The sequence below is a fragment of the Cervus canadensis genome, chromosome 4 (assembly GCF_019320065.1).
Source record: "Cervus canadensis isolate Bull #8, Minnesota chromosome 4, ASM1932006v1, whole genome shotgun sequence".
NCBI classification, from domain to species: Eukaryota; Metazoa; Chordata; class Mammalia; order Artiodactyla; family Cervidae; genus Cervus; species Cervus canadensis.
Window position 1 is genome coordinate 42,681,116 of NC_057389.1, and position 23,223 is coordinate 42,704,338.

General features: G+C 43.3%; 1 non-coding gene across 1 annotated transcript; it reads right to left on the reverse strand.

The window, feature by feature from the left end:
• Positions 1-22,816: 22,816 nt before the first annotated feature.
• Positions 22,817-22,923, reverse strand: LOC122441083. The gene has a single exon (XR_006269226.1). It is a non-coding gene; the product is annotated as a U6 spliceosomal RNA (small nuclear RNA).
• Between the last annotated feature and the right edge of the window lie 300 nt (positions 22,924-23,223).

Consider the following 23,223-nt stretch of genomic DNA (forward strand, 5'->3'; position numbering starts at 1 on the left):
ACACAAGAAGGAAAGCTACAGATCTAGATTCCATTCTTTCCCATGTGTTCAGTTATTCCTTCATTTGTTCATTTCACCCAGGCCCTGGGACAGGACCTGGAGGGAGGGGTAAGTAAAGCATATTGGATGACCTTTGTTCTCACACCATTTAGGTCTCTGCTCAAATGTCATCCTATCCAAGATGCTCCCCCAGTGTATCACCCTACCCAACAGAGCAGCCTGTGTCCCTGTCATCTGTTTTATCTTTCTCCATTCCCTCACATACTATGTTTTGTTTGTTTTCTTCCTTCATCCCCTGCTCTAATATAAACTCAATGAAGGTAGGACTTTCTCTATATTGTTCACTTTTATATCCCCAGCCCTGCAAATGGCGCCCAGCCCACAGTACACACTCAACAAAAATGTGTTGGCTAAATAAACAGAGGGGGACATCTCGGGGTGGGGGCGGGGGGGTGGTGTGGGGAGGGGAAAGGAAGTAAACCAATAAGTGGTTGTGTATTGTGAAGTGCTAAGAAGATAATCCACTAGATTTGGCTAGGGAATGATGGGCAGGGAGCCTCTTGGATGCTGGACAGATAGTGATGAAGAACCTCTCTGAGCAGGTAACAATCCAGGGGTCAATGAGCAGCTTATATACAGACAAGGAGCAAACTCTACCTATTGCCCCCAAGTGACCCAAGGCCAGTCACTGCCCTTTCCAAGTTGCAGCCAAATCAGAGTTCAGCCAACAGAAGCAATTCTCACCCATCAGACCCCTCCCAGGACTTAGCATGCTGAAGATACTGAGGGCTGGAATAGATTTAGGGGCCTAGCCAGGACCTGATACTTAAAACAAAATGCCTTCATAAAATCCACTGCACGCACCACTAAAACTACAACACAAAGAGGATTTAAGCCTGGGCTTTCAGCTCAGGGAGCCATGCAGCTCTGCAATATTTTGGTTATGCTCTAATTAGTTGTTAGCATACAGCACAGGTGTCAGATAATCTATGCTTACTCGAAAGAAATTTGCCAATAACAACCAGCATAAGTGGATACCAGGAGGCTGGGATACCCTACCATTGGGAGAGATCCACCATCCCCCATGCCAAATATAGGAGGAAGAACTCAAAGGATCGTGGCATGTTCGGGACTCAGGTGGGAGATACAAATGAGACTATCGGCAGCAGAAGTGAGGTTAATTTCCAAACCAGCAGGGGCAGAGGAGCATCTCTGGGAAAGGCTGCCTTTACACTCTCCATAGGATGTACTGTGAGGGGAAATACTTTCCGTGTCTCCACTGAACAGATGTACATGCATAACTGAATCACTTCGCTGTGCAACTGAAACTAACCTCATTATAAATTAACTGTACTCCAATAAAAAAATTTTTAAGTATGTCAAAGAAAAAAAAAAAGGAAAACTATGTGGCATAAAGGCATCACCTCACCCTCACATTGTAATAGAAAAAGAAGTAGGCAGAGGGGGACAAATAGCTCAGATGGGTCAGAGGCTTAGATGCAGAAGTAACCACACAGGGGCTCTGACACCTTCTACCACCACCCCTGCTCCTCCCCGCCTTACTTGAAACGGTGGCCAAGGGGCTCAAGCCTGTAAACTCAACTCTGGGCTTTAAAAGTCAAAATATAAAATATTCAGGAGAGATGATAATTTTACACAAGGTAATCCACCATAAGCTATCAGCACTCTACCTGGAATTAGTTTATTAGATTAGCTTTGAAAAAGACAGGATGCTAAGTGAATGGAACCAAGAATGGACAAGTTTTAATGAAATTAAAAGTTAGAAAAAGGACTACTATATAGCCCACTGCTGGGGAGAGCTAACTTGGGATATGGGTGTCCTAGGAAGCTGTCCTGAGTTGTCAGAAGAGGCAGAACAGCCCTGGAAACCCAGAGATGGTGGTGGCAGAGAGGGGGGACAGATCAGTAATTTCTCAGAGTTTTGCCAAGAGCATGCCCCATTCTCCACACTCTGAGTCTGTCTTTCCAGATGCAAAATTGGCATGATACCACATTCCTCCTGAATTGAATAAAGATTAAGTGAAGTAGCACTTGTCAAGACCCTCATAGACAACTTGGTGCATAGCAGACATTCAGTAAGTAAGGAGTAACTGACTGTTTTTTAGAAATGGTATGTAAAAAACAAACTTCCCAAAGGGAAAAGTAGGTGGGGGAGGGATAAATCAGAAGTTTGGGATTAGATATAAACTACTGTATATAAAACAGATAAGAAACAAGGTCCTACTATAGAGCTTTGGGAACTATATTTAATACCTTATAATAAGCCATAACAGAAAAAAATGTGGAAAAAAATATATGTATCTATGTACAACTGAACCCCTTTGCTGTCCACCAGACAGTGGACAGTTACACTGTAACTCAACTATGCTTCAGTTAAAAAAATAACATTAAAAAATGATAATAGGACTGTGACATAGTAAGTGTGTGGGAAGAAATGAGAACCCTGAATAATGAAGACTAATGTCATGTACTCTGCCCAGGAGTTGCAGGACAACTGCTTTAAGATCATTACTCTGGAGAAGAGAGGTAGCTTCGAGATGGTTAATTGAGACCTCCCCCACGCTGAGTCAAAATATCTGTGGGCCTGAAGCATCTCAGGTTTGCCTGAGGTAGACAAATGTTCCCATCTTATCAGTGGATTTCTTTTCTAATTAAAATGCATGAACTCCTGTAAGCTCCAGGTGCCCAGAGGAAGTAAGGCAGGATGGGAGGAGGTGAGCGGTAAGCCACAAAACCGTCTCCCTTGTTTAAAATCCAACCAGCAAAATGATCATTGCCTAACAGTATGAGCAAAGATCCTGAATAAGAGAGCAGGAGAGACCTCTGTTAGGAGGGAAGAAGACAGGTAAGGATGGATGCCCCAGAGGTCCTTCCTCAAGGAGGTGGAGGCGCACTGTCTGGGGCTGCTGGCACCCAATTTCTGTCTGTCTCAGATGCTCTTTTCCACAGGATAACCTGATAGGGAGCCAAGGAGAAATGCCCGTGAAATAGTAATAGACGTTTACTCTGTGCTTCCTTGGTCTTAGCACTTTGCATTCATCATCTCATTTATCTCTTGTTGTTGTTTGCTATTTAGTTGCTAAGTCATGTCTGACTCTTTTTCAACCCAGTAGACTGTAACCCACCAGGCTCCTCTGTCCATGGGACTTCCCAGGCAAGAATACCGGAGTGGATTGACATTTCCTTTTCCAGGGGATCTACCTGACCCAAGAATCAAACTCACATCTCCTGCATTGGCAGGTGGATTCTGTACCACTGAGCCATCAGGAAAGCCCCATTTATCGCTTACAAAAATCTTTTTAATTTGACATTATTATTATCCCTGTTTCATGGCTGAGGAACCTGAGGCCTCAAGGCTACTTTGCCAGGTCTTATGGATAATAGATGGTGAAGATAGAATTCAAATCCTAGTAGCTCAATAATAATCATTAATATTCACTGAGCACTTACTAAACATCAGACACTTTGCTAAACCCTTAACCACTTTATTTATTTTATCCCTTTGACAACCCTAGGTGGTGGCTACTGTCAAGACACCCATCTTACAGATGAGTAAGCTGAGGTTCAGAAAAGTTGGGTGACTCACTCAAGGTTATCCAGCTAGTAAGCAGTGGAAACAGGACCCAAATCCTAAATCCAAATCTACCCTGTCAAAAACTGTGCTCTTTACACCACACTGGCCAAACTGCTGAGCACAGAGAGAACAGAAGATGTTAGAACCTGGATATCATGTGCTCTGGAATGGGAACCTAGAAACTGCATTTCTGACAAGTTCCCAGGAGATACAGATGCTGCTGGTCAGAGATCAGACCTTTGAGAACAATTGACCTAGGAAGAGTGGCCTGAAGGATGAACGTGGGGTGGGTGGAAGATGAAACACATTGGAGAAAAAGAGAAAGGGGTGGGATGCTGAGAGACCAGCTGCCATGTAGCACACACTCCCTAAGACACTCTACAAGGCAGATGGACACTCTGACCATCACCCTTTGATCAGGTAAAGCACTTGTGACCCAGCACCTGTCCTCTGACCTTCCATCCTGAGGGATCCCAGGTTGGAGGTCATGAGTTCTAGGAATCTTCTTCCCCAACTCCTCCTCAACACTGAGCTGGATATACTCTGAAAAGTATTCAATCCCTACTGAGCCAGCATTACTCTCCATTGCAAAGGCGTATTTCAAGTGTCCCTCTTCCACCATGAGGCGGTTGTTGCTCAGTCGCTCGGTCATGTCCGACTCTTTGTGACCCCATGGTCCGCAGCACATCAGGCTTCCCTGTCCTTCACCATCTCTCAGAGTTTGCTCAAACTCATGTTCACTGAGTCGGTGACGCCATCCAACCATCTCATCCTCTGTTGTCCCCTTCTCCTCCTGCCTTCAATCTTTCCCAGCATCAGGGTCTTTTCCAGTGAGTCGGCTCTTCACATCAGGTGGCCAAATTATTGGAGCTTCAGCTTCAGCACCAGTCCTTCCAATGAATATTCAAGGTTGATTTCCTTTAGGATTGATTGGTTTGATCTCCTTATTGTCCAAGGGACCATCAAGAGTCTTATCCAGCACCACAGTTGGAAGGCATCAATTCTTCTGCACTCAACCTTTTTCATTGTCCAACTCTCACATCCATACATGACTACCGGAAAAACCAGAGCTTTGACTATATGGACGTTTGTAGGCAAAGTAACACCTCTGCTTTTTAATATGCTGTCTAGTTTTGTCATTGCTTTTCTTCCAAGGAGCAAACATCTTTTCATGGTGGTCACCATCCACACTGATTTTGGAGCCCAAGAAAATAGTCTGTTACTTACCACCATGAGGGGTAAGGCCTAAAATTAAGATCTAATACAACGTGCTGTCTTGACATCTGAAACAGGGAGGGCTCTAGATGGCTTAATCACAAGTCCCCCTCCCAATTCCGCTTCCACAGATAAGACAGTTCCTGCTCAGCCCTGAGAAGCAGGTTTTGTTTCTCTGCCAGTGCATGGAATTATTCAAACAAGCCAATCATACCCTTCCATGGGACCAAGGGGTCGCCTCACCATCCTGACACCATAGAGCTGGCCTCCTACAGCACCTGGTTGTTTGCTCCATTCTAGTTGCAATTCTCATGTGGCCCGTGCAGTGTCCTCCTCCATATGTTGTGAGTGCACACAACTCATGAACTGCTGGCCATCTCACTCATCCAGTGTCAGGTGTCATGTATTCAGCTGCCCCCCATGACCTTCACTTGAATCCTTCCCTCACCAGCAGACTGAAGAGAAGGAACTTAAAACATACTAGATGCTGAGTTCGTTGACAGGAGAGACTTCTCATCTTACCATTGTCCCTTCCACAGCCTGGAATGGGACCAGGGCAATGAAAGACACATGGGATTGAAATGTTTTAAAACCTCATAAATCTTAGAAGCCCATCTCTTTTTGACAAATACAGAAGCTAAGTCTTGAGCATTAATATGACCACCAGGCATGCACCCTGCCAACCCACAGCAGAGGACACAGATCTGCCCTTACTGGTAAGCACATCCATGGGGACAGACTCATCCATTCTGTGGGCCACCTGCTGGATCAATCATGACCCAGCTCAGGGGCTCAGAGACTGCAGGGAACTGCCGTGAACGATTTCAAGTCTCTTTCCTTTTCTGCCTGAGCAAGTATGAGAAGTTGGGCCTGATATACTAGCATGAGCCACTCTTAGAAGCCCCTTTCAGGGCACATGGCCTTTGTGTGTGTTCCAGTTGATCAGAAGTAGCACAGAGTTTGTCCAAAGAGGGCCAACTGATGTACAAAAGCATCACAACAGGAGTGCTTTGAATCGGAGGCACCTGACTGTGTACCAGAGGTGATGTGGGGGAATTAGGGGTCCACTCAGCTCTTAAAGCTCTTGTCATAAAAATAACACAACCACAACTCTCACATCCTGCAGCAGGCTTGTCAAGTACCATTGTTGTTGTTCAGTCGCTAAGTCACGTCCAACTCCTTGCAACCCCATGGACAGCAGTGTGCCAGGCTTCCCTGTCCTTCACTATATCCCAGAGTTTGCTCAAACTTGTCCATTGAGTCAGTGATGCCATCCACCATCTCATCCTCTGTCACCTGCTTCTCCTCCTGCCCTCAATCTTTCCCAGCATCAGGGTGTTTTCTAATGAGTTGGCTTTTTGCATCAAGTGGCCAAAGTATTGGAACTTCAGCATCAGTCCTTCCAATGAATATTCAAGGTTGATTTCCTTTAGGATGACTGATTTGATCTCCATGCAGTCCAAGGGACTCTCAAGAGTCTTCTCCAGGATCACAATTAGAAAGCATCAGTTCTTCAGCACTCGACCTTCTTTATGGTCCAACTCTCACATCTGTACATGACTACTGGGAAAACCATAGCTTTGATATACGGACCTTTGTCAGCCAAGTGATGTCCCTGCTTTTTAATACACTGTCTGGGTTTGTCATAGCTTTACTTCCAAGGAGCAAGTGTCTTTTAATTTCACGGGTTCAGTCACTGTCCACAGTGATATTGGAGCCCAAGAAAGTCTATAACTGTTTCCACTTTTTCCCCATCTACTTGCCATGAAGTGATGGGACTGGATGCCATGATCTTAGTTTTTTGAATGCTGATGTTTAAGCCAGATTCTTCACTCTGCTCCTCACTCTCATCAAGAGGTTTTTTAGTTCCTCTTCACTTTCTGCCATAAGAGTGGTATCATAATCCTCATGGAAGAGCTGAGAGCAGGGCACTTTTACTCCCATGTCACCTGTAAGGACACTAAGGCCAGGAGGCCGCAGAGCACTGTGGGTGGCAGAGCCCAGGTCTGAGCCCCAGACCTCGTGGCTCCAAAATCTCTGCCACTAATGTTCCCTCCACATCCTGGGTGTGATGGAGAAGGAACAAAAATGAAAGATGGCACAGTTCTTGTCCTCTGAGAATGTACAGCCTACTTGGGGAAGAGAATATACACAAGGAAAAAGAACTTAAGAGCTCTTATGAAGCAACATATGAAGAGCTGTGTTGATAGCATCGATAGCATCAAAGGTGGGCTGGAAGTTACCATTCCCACTCTGGAAATGCCACATAACCTCAAGCCAGGTGACTTTTGGAGGGAAAAATAGTATGAAACTTAAAGGCTCACTTAAAATAACATCAACAATAAGAGCAGCTAACATATAAGTAGAGTTTTTCCTATATATCCCACACTACTGTTTATACAGAAAGTTGAAGATCCATTTGGAATCATGTTTTCTTCTATTTATCAACTGCTCTATTATGTACCAGGCATTGTACAAAAGACTTACCTACAAGATTTTATGTATGTTGTCAAAGTGGCTTTGAAATCCTGATAGTATTTGTTCCTTTTTATGGATGAGAGAGCTGAGGCAAAGAAAGGTTAAGTCTGGATTTTCCAACAGGTTTGTGATCCCTAGTGTGAGGTGAAATTCATTTACTAGGTCATGACAAATGTTGTATTAAATGAACAGAAAAAAAGAAGGGAGAGGAGGGAGGAGAAGACATGGAACAGAGATATCAGAATGCAAATCGTGTGGTATTATTTCATTATTTTTCTTTCAGTATGTGTATTTGGTGTGTGTACAACAAAAAGTACTGTAAAACATGATTTTACATGAGGATTTTTACAATGGGAATATCGAAATGGGTCTCTGTGGAAGGCTTGGAAGCCACTGGGTTAAGTGACTTTCCTGAGGTCCTACAGCTGTGATATGTGGAGCCACAGTTCACATCCATAGACCTTGTGTCTCCAGAGCCCACACTCTTGACCTCTAAACTGTGCTGTCCAATAGAAATATAGTCAACCACACATGTAATTCAAATTTTTCTAGTAGCTACATTTAAAAATAGAAAAAAAAACCCACACTGAAAAATTATTAAAATCAATATAACACATTTTATGTAACCCAATATATCAAAAAATTAATATTTCAACATGTAAAAGTTGGTTTCAAAATTCAATCAACTATTGAGGCTTGTTTCACTTTGGGATTTTTTTTTTTTTAACTTTTTTGGTACTAACTCCAGGAAATCTGGTGTCTATGTTACACTTCCAGCTCATCTCAGTCCAGACTAGTCTGACTTCAAGTGCTCAAAACAACACATGGGCAGTGGCTACCTGAGGAAACGGTGCAGCCCTAAACAATAGCACCTCCAAAACCCCTTGGGACAGCAGGCCTTCATTCTCAAACTTCACTACAAAAGAGAATTTCTCATCATGTTCCATCACCACTTTTACCTTCCCGTGGCTTCTTTCACACTGTTTCCAGACCATCTAAACCCAACCCCACATTTATGGCTATTTGTGCCTGTCCACCTTATCTTCTTTTAGATTTCACATCCTTGCTAGGCCGTGGGGGAGAAGAACTGGCAGGAAAAAGACTCTGTGCTGAGATGAGCTAAAGCCGGGTGAAGACAAAAGCTGAACAAGAGGAACCTGTGTGGGACAGCGACCCAAGCAGACGGTGTGCAAAGCGGCAGGCTGACTGGCAGCTGAGCTCTGGCTTCAGAAGCGCATCCTGTTCAGTTTTGTAAGAGATGCACTGAATCCCTCACACACAGCCCTGGCAGAAGTCGGCTGACCCCATTTCCATATCTTTGCCAAAACAAGCAGACCGTGGAACTGCAGAAAGATGGGCGTCTAGAGAGCTGTTAGAAGACAAGACAACTGCTATTTTGTGACTTCAGAGCGACTTCAGAGCTGCCCATTAAATAATCTGATAAATACTACACATAAATATTCTGTAACCATGGCTGGTAGGCTGGGAGCCCCAGGTAGCCATTACCAGGCGTGCTCTGGGCTCCTGTAAGCTGAGAGGGAGGTTTCCACACAGACCAAAGGGAAGGCAAGGCTCACTGCCCGGCAGCAGACATGCCCAGGAGGCTAGAGCAGACAGGATCCTGCTTCAGCTCCTCGCATCATCCCCAGGACCCCATCTGCCTGGTACTCAGGAAGAGTACCTTTTAGTCCATCAGTTTGGTTTCCAAAGCATTGAGAGTGCTGACCAGGGAAGGAAACTTCCTGTGGGGGTCACAGGAAAATAAAAAGAAAACCATCAGGCACTTTTTCCTGGATGACGTGTCAGCACTCCTCAGTCTGAAGAATGGAATTGTAAGTCTACAGAGTGTTTGTTCATGGCAGCAGAAAAGATCAAGAGCCCTTCCGTTATGTACTGGCTTCTTATTAAATGAGCAACTGCCATGTGCCAGTCACCCCAGCCAGGTCCTGGGTACTCAGAAAGGCATTGCCTGCCCACCTTACACCTGGGAGCATGCATGCCAGCCAACAGACTAGAACAGAGAGCACAGCCCTGTAGGGGCTATAATAGAGGTGTAAGCAAAAGGGGATGGGGACCTGGAGAAAGGGATCATTCTGTGCCTGCTCTGGCCTCGTGGTCCTTTGAGAGAAGCAACACTGCCCCTGCATCAGAGTATGTCTCATAGCCTCAGCCCAGGAGGACAGCTGCCTGATGACCTAACCTATCCAAGTCCCTTCTCTCAGAACTTGGAACTAATACCAAATACTTGTTTTACTCTCCATGGGCTACCTGAACTGAAAGGTTAGGTAGGGTCACCAAAGAGTTATTTCCCCACACGTTCATAGAGAAGCAAAATTCAACAGTCTATTCATAAGAGCAAAACAACCCACATGGGGAGGAAACAAACCAAATGTCCATCAGTTGATGAACAGATAAACAAAACATGGTGTATGTGTGATATATATAGACATATCTATATATATCAGCTATATTACATATAACAGAATGTTAGTCAGCCATGAGAAGGAGTGATGTACTGATACCTGGTACAACATAACTGAGCCTTGAAAACATTATGCCAGACAAAATAAGTCAGACACACAAAAGCCATATACTCTATGAGTCCAGTTATATGAAATGCCCAGAAAAGGTAAATCCAATAGACACAAAAGTAGATTAGTGTTTACCTGAGGCTAGGGATAGGAAAGAATAAGAAATGACTACTTCATGAGCAAGGCATTTGGAGATGGGGGTAATGAAAAAACTTCACATTGGTGACAGCTGCAAAATTCTGTGAATGGACTGGAAGCCTCTGAATTATATACTTTGAAATCATTGAAATGGTGAATTTTATGTTATGAGAATTTTACCTCAGGAAAAAAGAAAGGTCTATGTTGGGCTTCCCCGGTGGCTCAGTGGTAAAGAATCCACCTGCCAATGCAGGAGACTTGGGTTGGAACCCTGGGTAAGGAAGATTCCCTGGAGAAGGAAATGGCAACCCATTTCAGTATTCTTGCCTGGGAAATCTCATGGACAGAGGAGCCCTGCTGACAACAATCCATGGGGTCACAAAAGAACTGGGCATAACTTAGTGACTAAACAACAACAACATATGTTACCCTTTTGAAAGGAATGTGTTTCAGTATGTCTGTGTGCATCACAACTGAAAATCACTGACTCAAACCGCAGGGCCTGTGCTGCGTGTCTTGTCCATGGCATACAACTCTCAGGTGCCAGGGGCTGCACTCAGCCTGTGTTCTGTTCAACTGCTGACCTAGTTCCTCCTCCTCCTCCACACTGTGCCCTCACTTAAAATGGAGGAAAAAAAGGCTTTTTCATCTCTTCAACAGAAAGCTGGCCACTTCCCAGAACCTGCCAATAGGTGGTGAGCATCCATCCAAGTGTATTTATTTGGGTTCTGTCAGCAGAAACCAGACTTTATTAAGAGGATGTTAGCGAATCTCTTTGCTTCCCTGCTTTTGGGAGAATTCTTAATGGCTCCAATGCACAGGTGTCATTTTTCAGCAAAATCTAATATTTATGTCATTTCCAGACAAGGAACATTGAGGCTCTCTTAATGTATCACTCTTCGTTTTGCTCCACAGCACAGGTTGGACAAATCGCTCAGCCATTTGTCACCACATCCCTCCTCAGCCACATCCCAGGTGCAGGGTTTTCAGTTCAGTTGCTCAGTCGTGTCCGACTCTGCGACCCCATGGACTGCAGCACGCCAGGCCTCCCTGTCCATCCCCAACTCCCAGAGCTTGTTCAAACTCCTGTCCTTCAAGTCAGTAATGCCATCCAACAATCTCATCCTTTGTCATCCCCTCTCCTCCTGCCTTCATTCTTTCACAGCATCAGGGTCTTTTCCAATGAGTCAGTTCTTTGCATTAGGTGGCCAAAGTAATGGAGTTTCAGCTTCAGTCCTTCCAATGAATATTCAGGACTGATTTTCTTTAGGATTGACTGGTTTGATCTCCTTGCAATCCAAGGGACTCTCAAGAGTCTTCTCCAACACCACAGTTCAAAAGCATCAATTCCTCAGTGCTCAGCTTTCCTTATAGTCCAGCTCTCACACCCACACATGACTACTGGAAAAACCATAGCTTTGACTAGATGGACCTTTGTCAGCAAAGTAACGTCTCTGCTTTTTAATATACTGTCTAGGTTTGTCATAGCTTTTCTTCCAAGGAGCAAGCGTCTTTTACTTTCATAGATGCAGTCACCATCTGCAGTGATTTTGGAGCTCAAGAAAATAAAGTCTGTCACTGTTTCCATTGTTTTCCCATCTATTTGCCATGAAGTGATGGGACCAGATGCATTGAGCTTAGTTTTTTGAATATTGAGCTTTAAGCCAACTTTTTCACTCTCCTTTTCTACCTTCATCAAGAGGCTCTTTAGCTCTTCTTTGTTTTCTGTCATGAGGGTGGTGTCATCTGCATATCTGAGGTTATTGATATTTCTCCTGGCAACCTTGATTCTAGCTTGTGCTTCATCCAGCCCGGCATTTCTCATGATGTACTCTGCATATAAGTTAAACGAGTAGGGTGACAATATACAGCCTTGATGTACTTCTTTCCCAGTTTGGAACCAGTCTGTTGTTCTATGTCCAATTCTAACTGTTGCTTCTTGACCTGCATAGAGGTTTCTCAGGAGCAGGTAAGGTGGTCTGGTGTTCCCATCTCTTTAAGAATTTTCCACAGTTTGTTGTGCAGGGTTAGGTACACCATTAGCAGAGGCAGGAAGGGGAGTGAGGTGCCAGGACAAAAACTGAGCCAAAGAAGCAGAAACTTTACAAGCTTGTGTCTCCTAGAATCTCTGGTCTAGAAAAGACCTTGACCACTAAAATGTCACAGAACTTCTGTCTTAAAAAGAAAACACAAAGCTTTGATTTCAAAGCTTTGATTTCTCTATGAAGTTTGAATGTTCTGTTTCTTTACAAGCCAGTGATTCTTGTGGTTACAGGTTAAATAATAACATAAACAAACTCGAGGGAAGCAAAGATGGCAGGGTGGGTATGCATTCCCTACTTTCAAATTGCTTATAAGAAGATACAGTGCATGTGCAAGTATGTGACACATACTAGGTTCACATTTCACATGCATGACCTTGAGTTGTGGGCACTTTTGTGCTCCCTTACAGATGAAGGAACTGAGGCTCAGAAGGCTCCATGATCTTCATCAGGTTCACAAGTGAACATTAAGTTAGCGAAAAAGGCAGGTTTGAACTCAGTCGCCTCATTCTAAACCACCATGTTATAACAGATTGATTACATAATCATGAATACTTTAGAGTCACATATTGAGTGGAAGACAGTGCTTTGCAGCACTTTATAATGTTCAAAGATATTTCACACTCAGTGCCTTACAGGACAGAGGGTGATAGCTGCAGCATTTCTCAGATCAGGGAGATGTTAAGCACGGAGATTCCATAGATGCAGTAGGCTTTGAAGGATAAAGCTGTATTTTAATAACTAACAAGAAAATGAGGAGATCAACATGAGATGAGAAGAGCAAAGGAAAAAGTTTGGGAGGGTGATAAATAGCTGGCTGGGGTGAATTCCCAGTATGGAATGCAATCACTGATTAGGCATCACAAAGGTACTTGCTTTAGGGTTCCTTGCGTAACAACAACAATAATGGCACCAGCTAACATCTACTAGGCAGGTTGTAGGACAGTCACTCACAGTGCTAACCATTATCGGTGACTACTGCCTTTGGTAACCAACCACAATCCCCCTCTGGGTAATTACATGCACACATTTTCAGGCCATATGGTTCTCTCAGCTCTTGAGTCAGCCATGAAACCCAGGCCTACAGCAACTGAAACATCATATGTGAATCAAGATTGACCTCAGTACTGGTTCAGAGGTGGACATGATGACCAGTCAGAGTCAATGATAGGACTTTCTCCCTGAAATGATATAAAGGTTGAAGCTATTGTTAGTCATCTTGCTGAAGAGATGTAATGTTCTGATGATACTGTGGGAGTCCTGAGTCTAGTCCTGCTCCTGGACTTCTGAGTTGGTGAGCAATAAACTGCCTTCTGGCTCTGGCTTTGGGTCAACTTTTGGTCACTCTCAATGGAAGAAGCCCTAATTAACATAAGCACACAAATGCAACTCACTGAACTTCACAACACTACCACGAGGTGGGCGTTTTTAACAGGGACTGCCCCTCCCTTTTTGCGATAAGGAATGGAGGCATCGAGAGGTCAAGCCCCCTGGCAGGTGGTAGGAGCAGGATTTGAACCCAGACAGTGTAGTTCTAGAGCCGACATCCCGCCCCACCACCATACCAGCTGGCTGCTATCTAGCTCTACTCTTATGGAATAGGACTCTCCACAACCTAAAATAAGTCTTTTCTCTCAAAATAGCTCCAAAGGCTTAAAATACCTTAGAGGGTGTAAATTTTCTCAAGCTCCTTTAGGTTTGCAATGATCCCTTTTTGGCTTCAGTTGTCTCCCTGAAAAGAATCATTTAAGCAATAAAAATGTCTCTCCCCAAGTCATCTTTCAACTGCTGATACTTCACTTTCCCAAAAATTATAGATAAAAATAACAACGCACAGAAGCGAAGAATACATGGCTGCTAAAATGGAGAAGAGAGAAGGAAGGAGGAGATCTTGACCAAATGTTTTATGTAGTGGCATGCAAGAAGTTCTGATCATCATTTGGTAATTTTAAGAAGTTTATTTCTTAATTACAGGTGCTTTTGTCCACCACACAAAGTCTTGGACTGGTGGCATATGGAACTACAGCTGCTGCTTCCTACATGCTTTGGAAATTTAAAAATAAAGTTAAATACACACCAGCTAAGAGGACAGTTCTGATGTATATACTTCATGTGGACAATTTTCTCTTGTTGTTCAGTTTCCTAGCAATTTGTCAGAGGCTTGTGGACTCCATGATGAAGGAAGAAGCAGCTATCTTGAAATGAAGTGAAAGCCAGGAGGCTGCACTGGGCTGTAACGCCTCAAAGAACTAAAAGACCTATTGGTATTCCCAGGGGGCACCCAAGGCAACTCCAGCCATAAGCACTGCTGGGCTTAATCAGCATAACGGAGGCAAAGGGCTGGGTACTGGGAGCCAGGAGCAGGAGAGTAGTAGAGTCTAGCTCAGACTCCCAATAACTCTGCGCCTCATGTGACCAAAATATAAAATGACAGATTAGACTCTGGTTTTTCTTTTTGTTGTTGGATTCCATTAAGTGGTAAAGTGTCTGTATAGCATAAGGAATGAATGAGCTTTGAAATGAGTTGGATCCCCACCTCAATACTTCAAGACAGTTCTTGATCTGCAAAATGAAAGAAATGCTGCCTACTGCTTGGGGCTACTGCAAAGATTAAATGATCAAATACTCTCAGCACACTTCCTCACTCAGCATCAAGAAGAAAAAATAGCAACAGAAGATTAACCATCACTGTCTTATTAGCACTGTTAAGTTTACAATTCTATAGAACTACAAGAGCAACAATGCCCTTTCTACCCAAAAGTATATCTGAACACTTCTGGGAAAATATTGACAACATAAAGATTTGGTCTTGAGCAGCAAGAGGTTTCTAGTTTTTCTTTTGTTTTATGTTATTACCATTCTTACCAAAATGCAGAGGCGAGAGTATATCTGAATAACTCAAAGCAGATGTTGACAGTACAAAGGCTTGGCCTTGATTTGGCTAATGTGAAACTTTGAGTGCCAGTAGCAGGGCAGTTTTGCCTGAAACTCCTGCATGGCATCTAAGCCCGGTCACTCTCCCTCAGAGCCTGCATCACTGCCTTTAAGGTGATCTTTTGAGAAACTAGCACTTTTGTCATACACATTAATTCATGGCTGTTCTCTCTTAAGGATCATCCACTATCCAAATGATTAGGAGAAAACATGTTTTATCATCCATAGGTCTGCAGCTTAAGAGTAATTCCAGCAAACCTCGGAACTTAACATCATCTGCTTGGCCAGAAATCTTGGTTTTGGACCAGACAGTATGAAACTCCTGAGGCAGGGAGACTGGCATGAGATGTGACACTATCAGAGAAGTCAAGCAAATTGAATAACTGTAGCTGTAGGTACTCTCGCTCCTTTTTCACTGGGTTCGTCTGCCTCCAGGCAGCATCCTCAAAAGGAGTCTGAACCTGGTAGCAATAATCCACATAGACTACTCAAATCTGTGAATCTCAGCAGCTCTCAGTGTCTACAGCAGGCAATTCATGCATAATGAGATCTCATCTGGTGGTAGTCAGAATTGTGAGTGTCCAGGTAGAGAGGAAAGAACACCAGACCAGGAACCAAGACAGCCCCAGTTCCGTCACCAGTGCTCACACGGCCATCGGCGGGTGCAGCAGCTGTGGAGGTTTCATTCGGATCCCTCTTCGAGAAGGCACTTGGCACTCAGCTGCAGCAGCCAAAGTGTCTGACAGCCTGGCGCTGTGGCACCTGTAAAATCTGCCTCGGGCTTCTGATGCTTTTCCCAGGCGATGTGTCAGGGGCCAATCAAGGGTATGAGGGCCCAGTCATTTCTGCTCAACATGGAACTTCTCTAACAAGCGATCTGTGCCCTGCGGCTCCCCACTTCTATCAGATATGCACCGTGGTTTGAGGCTTTCACGCCCCTAAATCTTCCTTCCTCCCCCTCTTCCTTTCACAGATGGATACCACGATCTGAAGCTTTCTCTAATCAATCTGTTTGTCTCTTCTATGAGGGTTACCAACTCCTTGTTCTCTGAGCTCTGTCAACTCTGTTCTGGGACACCCAACCAACACAAGATTAACTTCTCTAAACCTAGGTTGACTTTTCCTTTAAAGCAGGTATAATCATAACAATCAAGCAGAGAGGGGAGGGAGGAGAAAGAGAAAGTTTTGCAGGAATCATATGTTGAGGTATGGACTTCCCAGGTGGTGTTAGTGGTAAAAAACCTGCCTGCCAATATAGGAGACATAAGAGATGCAGGTTTGATCCCCGGGTTGGGAAGATCCCCTGGAGGAGGGCATGGCAACCCACTCCAGTATTCTTGCCTGGAGAATCCCATGGACAGAGGCACCTGGCGGGCTACAGTCCATAGAGTCACAAAGAGTCAGACACGACTGAAGCAACGTAGCACACGTGCACATCTCACGGCACAGAGAGCTCCTTCCCCAGTATCTCCACACCCTCTGAGCATCAGGCCAACACCAACATTCACTCCAAGGAATTCTTTGCATCAGGAGATGGCTCATAAGGCAGAAAAAACAGAGAAACTGCTGGAATTTCTAAGGCACACCTTTACATCATAAAGAGCCAGTTTTTTTTATGTTAAATCATCTAAGCCCTGAAGCACTAGGGACAAACCTTGTGTCCTTAAAAAAAAATCTGAAAGATGAATTACTATACCTATTGATCCTCTAAATAAGGACTGAGTAGATGGAGGAAAGAAGAAAGGAGGAGGGGAGCAGGGGGCGGGGGAGGTCAGTGGAGCTTGGCATTGAAGGAAATGAACCTGGAAGGGTCATGTGATGGTGATGAGATCATCCCCGGCACTACGATGGACCCTGGAGCTTCCCTTGAAAAAGACATCCACCTCCTCCCATCCCTTAGGGCACTAACCCACTGACCACCCAGTCTCATCTGGGTGAGCCCCCCACACGGCCAATGCCATGGGAATTTCATACATTGTCCTTGTTCCAGGGAACCTCCACTGACCCCAGTCACTATGAGGGTCAACTCTCTGGACCCTGCGACTTTACTCTGTCTCCACCCAACTTCCCTCACAAAGATAATCTCTTTCTCAACAGCTTGGGGTGCTCATCATGGGCCTACAGATGAGAGAAAGTGCAAACCCCAAATACCTCGAGGAATGGTGCTACATCATGGTGGGGAAGAAAAGCAACCCACATCCCAACTTAAGACACTGGTTGAATGGAAATAGTAATTTTATATAGTTCAACATTTATTAACCTGAATATAGTGAATATATACCTGGTTCTGTGAGTTGTTCTTTCCAGACATAACTGTGAGTTCTCACAACAACTCCATGAGAAAGGTAAGAACACTATATCTATTTTACAGAAAATGAAACTGAGGCTCAAACTCACTTAGCTGTAAGTGAACTTGCAGGGCTGCACTTAATTTAGGTCCCTGCAAATCTACATTGTCTACATCCCTGAAGATAAGACGTGTCTTAGGCTCTACAGTCCCCTTTCTCACAGAACACTTAACCTAGTGCTAGGCAGCTAGAAGACTCTCCAACATTTTATGCTTTGACCAATTAATTCAGATACTTTCCCCTCAGAACTGGAAAGAAAAACTGCTTGAAAAGTGTATCTCCATTTTCTCCACATGGGTAGAACTCCTCCTGCAGCTGCCAGGAAGGAGGTGGGAGGCAGTGAATGCACATCCACAGAAGAGATCATATTTCAGTCTTTTCATTTCACTTGACAGGAGAAATACTGATTAAAATCAGCTGCACATGTCACGAAAGGGTAACTGGGTTCTTCATTTTTTTCTTCGCAGAAGCAGCCCCAACTGTACTCCAGGAGATAACTCTTCATGCATAAAATTACTAATAGACACCATCTATCTGATGAATGTCTTATCCTTAATAATTTATATCACTTGATCTATTTTCAAAGGTTAGTCTTACATTAAAATTACAATTCTGAATAGGTCAGCCTGTTATTTAAGGATAAATTATTTCACCCCTTCATGTTAGTATTGTGTTTAGTTAATGATGAGGCTTTTATTTTAGCCCCCAGTGAAACCATGAAAGAAATTATTTGTTTGACCTAGCCTCTCTCACCCTGAATCTTATTCCTTGATTCATGCTGACTCACTGTTAGTAACCAGCCTGCACGTTTCAAGATACTAGTTTCGCATTCTTGACCTCATGTTATTTTTCTACATTGCCCTCCTCTCTTTATCTGGTCATCTCTTCCCACTCACCCTTCCATTCCCATTACCCCACCTTCCTAATCAAAGAACAACCCACTTCTGGGTCCTCTCACCGGACACACAGCCCTACATTGTCCCATCACTGGTCCATTTCATTCCAAAGGGGTAATACCAATAAAGATGTTCCAATGAGCTTTCCCCAGGCTCTGAGGTATCACTCATTCAGCAAATAAGGATGGAGAGGTCTGCAGTCAGTGGAAAGACTAGAAAGAAGCTGGGCTGAGTCGAGATCCAGTTCAGTTAGTGAAACAATTCCAGTCCGTGTTTTCCTGGTGACGGAAAAGAACACACTTTTGCAGTCTGATAGGCCCAGGTTCAAACCCAACATCTCTTATTACTTAGCAGCCTAGCCTAGTAAAATATGAGACTCAATTTCTTCTTTTATGAAATGAGGGTGGTCATACTTGACTCAGGATTTTTTTTAAGAGTTGACAAGTTAAAACAAGAAAAATATGCCATATGATGCAAACACAATGGGAGGCAATATAAAAATGTTTGTTAAAAGAATTGTGGATGAGTGGATTTGATTAATAAATGACTATTATCAGACAAGTCATTTTTAATGAAAAGTGTACTTGGTCAAGACGACTGAAAAATGGCAGGTTGAAGGATGGCAAGTTGCTTGTGTTTAATTGTAGTTAAGAGCTCGGTTCCTTCAGATCCCACTTCATACCCTGACCCACCATTTACCAGCTACACTACCTCTGACAGGTTGCTTAGCCCCCAGTTTTCTAATCTGCAAACATGACAAACACTTGCTTCCTTGGGTTCACTGTGGCTTAAATGACAAAGTGCCTGGAAAAGACTTGGCACAGTGCCCAGTGTAGAATTAAGCCCTTTATACATAGAAGGTGTCACTACTAAGATGAATAAAAGTAAAACAGAATGAAAGGCCTCAGTGTCCTCTACCTCATGGCACAATTACAAACATTGAGAAAATGTTTTGTAGCCAGAAGTATGTAAACACATGAGGGATTTTTTATTACAATTATTATTAGGAAGAATAATGAATTGAATAGATGACTGTTACTGGAACTAGCGCAAACGCCACAAGGCCTTTCTTCAACCGGCAGGTGTATATGCACACAAGTGCTTGAGAAAGGTATAGGGCTGGCTTAATTAAAGGATAATTTCTGTTATTGCTCTGAGTTTATAAAGTCATAAAGAGAGGATGTTTAAAAAAGAGGCTAAAGTAATGTGTGGAGAATTTAACTGATACTCTAAAACCGTTGATGGTAAATATGCTCAGGAGGTAGATAAGTTCACACTGTTTTACAGCAGGAGGGTTTTTTATTGGTAATTTCATGCAATTGTGAAATTGAAAGGATCACCGGGCCAGAGGTTTTCTAAGTATTCAGCAGAGAGGGTTTCCCGCTTCTCAATCTTGAGGAGTGACTCCCTCTGGGAGCCACTGGCCGTGACCTTCCATTTTCTGGGTAAAGAGTTTTCTCTGAAGGAGGCAAGAGAAGGAAACAAAGTTCTTCAGAAGGAAAGAGGGCCTGTGGGTTTTTTCCCAAGCTTGTTCCCACTTTCCCAAGTGTGTCCATTTCTATAAGCCTATGTTTCTTAGGGTTCTTTCAGATGCTGACATCAGACATCCCCGGGGAAGCCACACTGGGGGAAAGGTGACCTTTCTGTGGTGAGTCACCATGAACTGACAAGACCCAAAACAGAGCCCTTCAACAACAAAGGTGTTGGCCTCCTCCTTTTCTTGCGCGGGCTTCATTCCCACTTGTGCTCTGTCACCCTCTCCCACTCGTTTCCCACTCTCTTTTCTATTCATTTCCTTATGCAGCTGCTCCATTGTGTCCCAGGACACTGGCTCCTCTGCTCCTTCACAAAGGTGGCCAAGATAACTGCACCCAGCTCCTAAGCTCAAGTTCATAGACTCCATAATAACAACAACACTGCTAGAGCTTTCCAGGGAATTTTCATAGAAGAGTCATAGGATGAGTACATATCCTAGTAGATACCTATAGCACTGAGGTATGGAAGATATGATATTTTTAATTTCTAGAGATAAAGGCCAACTATTGGCTAAATGTTAACAAATATAGAGAATACTTACCCATGGCTTCCTCCTTACTCAACCTCAATGGTGCCAAGAGATATGTGTTGCTTTCAATCCAAGGACCATTTCCATGTGCATCAGAGCAGATAAGATGGCACAGGTGGAACTGACCCGCTAAGTTCTTCTCTACTAATGGCTCAACGTGGCCTCCCTCCTTTTCATGTTGAATAAAAGGAGGATCCTGCAGAGTGCATATTAAAGTGAAGATGAAAATACTCATATGATGTCATCATGAGCTGGTTATTTCTGCTTTGTTCTAAAGCTAAAGACAGAGGCTGAGGATCTTACCATGGCAAATTATAGTCATCCCATGCAAAATAAACTGCATTAAATGCCAACTGTGTTGTTGATGGATTTTTATAATGACCCCTCCCTTCAGTGAACATTGTTTGTAAAGTACTATCTCATAACCCTTTGGCCTCACAAGCCAAAGGCTCTCTTCCCATGCTATAGCTAGCAAAACTGAGGCTCAAAGGATGGCGTGGTTTCCCAAAGCCAAGCGATGAGTAAATGGCAGAGCTGATAACAAAATTCACAACTTCTCAATGATAATTCCATTATTCTTTAGCTATATTCTTTTGCTTCCCCATAGGCAAGCTATTTGTTATTTTTCCCTTTGCCTCTGCAGAGGTGCCCTCCACCCTTATCCATCCTGCTTTGTGTCCTGGGAGGATGACTTTATTGATTAATAAAGTGAGTTAATGAGAGACGCCAGCAAGAAATCAGAGAGTGAGATCAGAGTTTATTTTCTGGATACCTTACTGCATTCTTTCCTCCAGACTCCTGTAGTTCCTTTCTTCCCTTGACCTTTCAGGACTAAGAGTGGTACCATTTTCTGAACTCAGGGGCTACATCATCCTTGTTGGTTTCCCTTAGCCGTTGCCTCTATTTAATTCCCTTACCCTTTTGGTGCATCCCATCCTTTTCCTGCCTATGATTCATCACCAAACTAAGAGTGTGCCTTAATCTCTCCCATTGCTGTGTCATTGAAGCTTATGGAGATATTTTTTTTTCACTTTCTTTTTTTAAAATTAATCAACTTATTTTAATTGGAGGCTAATTACTTTATAATATTGTAGTGGTTTTTGCCATACATTGACATGAATCAGCCATGGATTTACATGTGTTCCCCATCCTGACCCTCCCTCCCATCTCCCTCCTCATCCCATCAATCAGGGTCATCCCAGTGCACCAGCCCTGAGCACCCTGTCTCATGCATCGAACCTGGACTAGCGATCTGTTTCACATATGATAATATACATTTTTCAATGCTATTCTCTCAAATCATCCTGCCCCGGACTTTTCCCACAGAGTCCGAAAAATTGTTCTGTACATCTGTGTCTCTTTTGCTGTCTCGCATATAGGGTCATCATTACCATCTTTATAAATTCTATATATACGCATTAGTATACTGTATTGGTGTTTTTCTTTCTGACTTACTTCACTCTGTATAATAGGCTCCAGTTCCATCCACCTCATTAGAACTGATTTAAATGTATTCTTTTTCATAGCTGAGTAATATTCCATTGTGTATATGTACCACAGCTTTCTTATCCATTTGTCTGCTGATGGACATCTAGGTTGCTTCCATGTCCTGGCTATTGTAAACAGTGCTGCGATGAACATTGGGATACATGTGTCTCTTTCAATTCTGGTTTCCTCAGTGTGTATGCCCAGAAGTGGTATTGCTGAGTCGTATGGCAGTTCTATTTCCAGTTTTTTAAGCCACTGTTCTCCATAGTGGCTGTGCTAGTTTGTATTCCCACCAACAGTGTAAGAGGGTTCCCTTTTCTCCACACCCTCTCCAGCATTTATTGCTTGTAGACTTTTTGATGTAGCCATTCTGACCAGCATGAGATGGTACCTCATTGTGGTTTTGATTTGCATTTCTCTGATAATGAGTGATGTTGAGCATCTTTTCATGTGTTTGTTAGCCATCTGTATGTCTTCTTTGGAGAAATGTCTGTTTAGTTCTTTGGCCCACTTTTTGATTGAGTCTTTTATTTTTCTGGAATTGAGCTGCAGGAGCTGCTTGTATATTTTTGAGATTAATTCTTTGTCAGTTGCTTCATTTGTTATTATTTTCTCCCATTCTGAAGGCTGTCTTTTCACCTTGCTTATAGCTTCCTTCATTGTGCAAAAGCTTTTAAGTTTAATTAGGTCCCACTTGTTTATTTTTGCTTTCATTTCCATTACTCTAGGAGGTGGGTCATAGAGGATCCTGCTGTGATGTATGTTGGAGAGTATTTTGCCTATGCTTTCCCCTAGGAGTTTAATAGTTTCTGGTCTTACGTTTAGATCTTTAATCCATTTTGAGTTTATTTTTGTGTATGGTGTTAGAAAGTGTTCTAGTTTCATTATTTTACAAGTGGTTGACCAATTTTCCCAGTACCACTTGTTAAAGAGATTGTCTTTTCTCCATTGTATATTCTTGCCTCCTTTGTCAAAGATAAGGTATCCATAGGTGCGTGGATTTATCTCTGGGCTTTCTATTTTGTTCCATTGATCTATATTTCTGTCTTTGTGCCAGTACCATACTGTCTTGATGACTGTAGCTTTAAAAATATGGAACACTTCACAAATTTGCGTGTCATCCTTGCACAGAGACCATGCTAATCGTCTCTGTATAGTTCCAATTTTAGTATATTTGCTGCCGAAGTGAGCATGGAGATATTGTTTTATTGTCTAAATAATAACCTTTGGAAGGAATAGACTTTATTTGCAACTACTTGCAACTCACTGTCCACAAATACTCTTTGGATCTTTGTCGAAGGGTACAGTGTTTTTTCCGTACTGTATTCTGGTTTCTCTCCATCCTACCAAAGGCAATGTCCTTTGTTTGTCTGAGTCTCAAGTAGGCAGTCTGGGCAGCTGGAACTCAATGCCACAGTTCCTGTCTTTTCCATGTGGGATCAACCCTATTTCTTCACACAGGCAGCTCAAAAGAAGACTTGATGTTGAAAGGG